Source organism: Trachymyrmex septentrionalis, unplaced genomic scaffold (assembly GCF_001594115.1).
Source record: "Trachymyrmex septentrionalis isolate Tsep2-gDNA-1 unplaced genomic scaffold, Tsep1.0 scaffold50, whole genome shotgun sequence".
NCBI classification, from domain to species: domain Eukaryota; kingdom Metazoa; phylum Arthropoda; class Insecta; order Hymenoptera; family Formicidae; genus Trachymyrmex; species Trachymyrmex septentrionalis.
In genome coordinates, this window is record NW_017305673.1 from 758,503 (window position 1) to 763,653 (window position 5,151).

Consider the following 5,151-nt stretch of genomic DNA (forward strand, 5'->3'; position numbering starts at 1 on the left):
ATATATATATATATATATATATTTTCATTATACGTAACCACGTGAGCGCGTGAACAGACATATATCTAATGTATACCTCGTTTTTTATATTTCTCGTAACATCTCTCGATATTTTTAGTAAGACAATATTTCATCACTTAAAAAGATGTATAAGAAGAAATATTTGCACCATGCATGGCTGCTCATTCTGACCGTTATAATATTATATAAATATGTATCTTTCATCGACGCGGATATCGTTTTGAGACGACGTGAGATATTTTCAATTCTTTCGTCGGAAAGCAGTATCGTCAAAAGAAGAATGTAAAATGTCATAACAAACGTTTAAACGGAATGTAAAATGTCATAACAAACGTTTAAGTGGATACGAATGTGTCTGGCGATATCCGAGCTCGATTTACTTTTGACATTAATGTATAATTAACGTACGTGTATATTACTATGATCAAGTATTAATCGATGAGATCACAGTATTATCAAATAGTTTTTCTCTATGTAAAGCTGTATTATATTTATTTAATAAAATATTGATATAAACGTTCATATAAATTCCAACGTGTCAGAGGAAAATCCGAATTTTCTCATTGCCCTCAAAAGAAATTTAGACAACTACACAGGAAAGAATATTTTATATCTGTGTTAAATCCTTAATTCTTGTTAAATTTTTAACATATCCAAGAGTTAATTTAACATAATATGATTGTGTTTTTTTTAATATTTTGAGTTAAATTGATATTTAACATTTCTTGCTGTTAAAATTACACAATTTATGAATAAGTAGACATATAAAAAAATAATATTTTTTTAAAAACATACGTTCTAAGATAAATAAATAAAATGTATTAATTTTACATATTATGTATATTAATTTTAATAAAGAAGTATTTGCTTAAAAATTTAACACAGATTTTCCAACTGTATACAGCATTCTTGCGACAAGATTTTATCAAAACTGCTTCGCGTCAGAACTACAGCAGATATTCACTATGCGAGTGTGTTACAAAATAGCGTAAAAAAATAAAAAATTACAAATAACCCACATGAAATACACACTTACGTCAGTAACTGGTAATAAAAAATTGTCTTGCTTGACGAAATCTAAATTAGCACAAACCGCATAAGTTTCTCCTATTTGATTCGATCGCTGCTTTTAGAGAACGCGATTCTTTCGACATGTAGAAAGTAACTTCTTTTTTTTTTTTTTTTAATGTAATTTACAAGTGAATTGTACAAGTAATGCGTGTGCAGATTAACGCGAGTGGGATTGTAGAGATGAAGAAGGATTATGTTTTGCCGCTCCCACTTTATCCGCGGAAACACTTTGAAGAAGGCTCTCCGAGAAAAAGGACAAACTTTCTTTTCGCACTGCATTCTTCATTATATTCTCTTTCTTTACTATCAGTAAAAGTTTAGTATAAATATCAAGATAAATATCTCTGGTGTAAAATAAATCGAGATGCGCGCGACTGCCCATCTGTCCCCGTGTTTTCCAGCGTTAATAATAAAATATTGACGTAAAGCGTGGAGATGTATACATACACAGGGCGTTTCAAAATTTTGCAAGCTTGTAGTATTTATTGAACCGAATAAAAAGCGTTTAATGAAAAATAAATCCGCTTAAAGAACGAGTATTCTGCTCCGCTATTAAAAATTGATTTATCGTTTGTAGAAACAAAATATTTTTTACAATTGATGTGATTATTTTATTATTTTAATATTTTAATTCGCTGTTTATCGTCTATAAAAGCAAGAAGTTTTCGACTGCAAGGGTATAAAATCATCTTATTATTTCAACACCTTAAGTTCAACTTTAGACGATTTAATAAATTGTGTCTCAATCCAAAATAGAATTCTATTTAAAATTCTATATGCTACGTATGTAACACAGAAAAAAAAATCAGAAAAAAAGACACTTATAAAATAAATGAAATATAAAATTCTAAAATATTCTATCCTGAAATATACAATTGTAATGCAAAATGAAAATTATTTAAAGTAGGTTTTAAAAGAAACGCATTATGCATCTTCCTTTCAATACATATTTGATATTATCCTTGTATCCATCAAATTTCAAACTTGTTTAAAAATTTATAACGTATATTTCGGACCAGTTGATAGTTGATAGTCTCTCAACAAGCAATATTTATGTATTAATATTTATACAATAATATTTACATGTTAAAGTATCAAACCATTTTAAATAATTTATAATTCATATCCTCTCAGAATTTAGGATAGACTTTTATGTATGATTTTATGTCGCATGTAAAATGTTTGTCAGAAAAAAAGATAATAAAATAAAGTATACATGGCAATATATACATATAAAATTAAGATCTGACGCAAATTAAAAATCGTTACAGTGGACTTTACAATATATTACAACAAATATGTTACTAAATAACCTTCATTATTATTATTTATATACTGCACACACACACACACACACACACACATACACACACACGCGCGCGCACAAATATGGATGAATAATTGTCACAGCAAAAAATAGCTATTTATATTAAAAGAACTGGTTTGCGGATCTATTTTGACTAATTGTAAGTACTTTTTATTCAGCTTAGCAAATATTGCAGACGAATATTGCAAAGCTATGACCCACTATCTGGAAACACTCTGTACACCTAAATTAAGATAGAGCAACGTCTATTAAGAGCTTGTGAAAATAATCGTTTAACAAGCCGAGTGAGAAATTGCCGCGGCGCGGTTCGCACGCAGGCGCAAAACGCGAGCATCTCCGTGCGCTTCTAGGGGTAGTTTCGATCGTCCGAGGGATGAACTATGCCGTGCTGCCGCCCGAGACGCCTCAACCTCGTGCGTTGCTCCTGTGCGATGCTGTCTGAAACGAGAACTTTCGCGCCGCCGTCGTTTCATGACAGTGACACGCCTGCGGAGCGTGTGGTGCCGATCGGTCGCGATTGCGTAATCGTTAATCGAGTGCCAGCCTTCGGCGACCGGGAGAGGGATCCCCACGGTCCGAAGAGGATTCTGTGATCGCGCATCGTCACCGGAGAGGATGTGCCGACCGTGGTCGAGACGAAATCAGCCGTTGGCTCTGTCAACGGCTAACTCGGACGGTTCTAAGATCGAGTCTGCGAGATTTCGTTGACGAACCTCGGTGACGATCATTCTCCTGCACTGCAAAATTGCTTCTCCTCGGGAAGCAATACACGTAAAGCAATACTGGCGCACGGATCGCGTCTGACAAGCTGCGCTCATCACCACTTTGCCCTACCGTCTCTCCTTATATCGACGATTGTAAATATCAAAGAAAAATGATAATAACGCGACGATGTTCTACAATAATGTTATTTGAGATGGATGCGGTGTTCGCCGAATCCGAGTGCAGGTAGATCGGATCCAGGTGAACTAGGCGTGCGCAATCCGAAGAAATTCTGAGACCGAGGGTCGATGATCAATCAATCATGAAGCAAATCGGTTGTCAATCAACGAAGTACAATCTAGAATAATTGCTAACAATCAAAATCGGCGCGTAATCTCGAGACGAGCTTTAGATCTCTATCTTATTAATACGAACGCCAAGACGACATCACTTATATTTATCCGCAAATTAAAATTACATTAGTAATGGATTTTCTCTCATCATGATGCATCAGGAATACTCATCGAGATTACGCCAGTTACAATCCCCCGACTTTACAATACTTGAAGAATAGCGCGTATCGATCAGAATGATCGGACACTCGATATTAAGGGACACATTTACGTGAGTTACGAGTTACGTAATACGCCTATCTGTAAATAGGCTACAGTAGACGTCCCCGAAGAGGACATGAAGGAGATGAAATCAAATCTGAGATTGCTGTTTGATTAGTAGAGCGAAGAAACACCCCCGATTGACAATGAATCTCAGCTCTTTTAGTCTAGTCTATAGTCTAGTCAACGAGACTGAACAACACTGTTGTAAAAGCTAAAATAAAGCGAGATAATTTTTATCAAAGGGAATAATCCATTGCCATTTAATAATACACCTGACGTACCAAAGCAAATAAAGTAAAGGGAAAAAGAGAGAGAGAGAGAGAGAGAGAGAGAGAGAGAGAGAGAGAGACACCAAAATACAATCGCATGTGCGCACGTGGTTTGTAATTGACAGAATTGGATTCATCTTAGTCATTAGAGAAGGCTCAAACAATGCAATCGTATCGGAGTTAACGAGGACTGACACGGCGTAAGTTGTGAGGAATTTTTTGCGAATCACCGATAACCATAGGTACAAAAACTGCGAGCGGCTGGAGGAGGCGAAGCCTCCCGCCGCACAAGCATTATCGTAAGTATTATAAGCCTTGCTGAAAATGTTTTATGTCTGCCATTTTATTTGTATATTATATTTTATATTTATTTATTTTTTTATATATAGTACAATTTATATATATATATCGTATTACAATTAATTTATTATGTTTTATATTTCATATAAAATATAATTAATATATAATTATAATAATTTTATGTAATAATCTTAAAAATTGTCCTGTATTTTGAAATAAAAGATGGATTGATATATTTTCTTATTATTTCTGTCTTTTATATATATTATTTTCATTTATCAATAAATTACGTTTTATAATCCATTTTAAATAATAAATATCACGTAAACAAAATCAAATTAATCATATATAACATAGTTTAAAAAAAAATTTAATATCCACGCACTCCCATAAACAAAAGCATCAATTACCTACATACGTATTAACTATATACATGTATTATGAGCTAAAATTAATTAAAAACTTCGACAAAGGTCCGTACCCACGCATAATTAAAGTTTCCACGATATAATATTATGGTGAGCTAACCATAACCAAACAGTTTTCAAACTATAATGTGATAATTTGTATACTCTTAATCCGATTAATACATCAACGTAATTCCCTCTTTCAGTCTTATAACTCAGCACGTTGATTAAGAAAATTAAAAAATGTAATTTATATTATTTCATAAAAAGAAAAAGAACTTAGAAGAAAAACATCTGAAGAATCTGTAATTAATAAAATCGGAGAGATTTCGAAACGATCTTATAATATTGCGATTATATTAAATTATATATAGATATATGAAATATATTTTGTCTATAGAGAAAATTTAATTATAATTTCTAATTAAAATATTTTA

General features: G+C 32.7%; 1 protein-coding gene across 1 annotated transcript in view; it reads right to left on the reverse strand.

The window, feature by feature from the left end:
• LOC108751603 (mediator of RNA polymerase II transcription subunit 25) overlaps positions 1–5,151 on the reverse strand; it is a 36,881-nt gene that overhangs the window by 6,369 nt on the left and 25,361 nt on the right. The window lies entirely within an intron of this gene.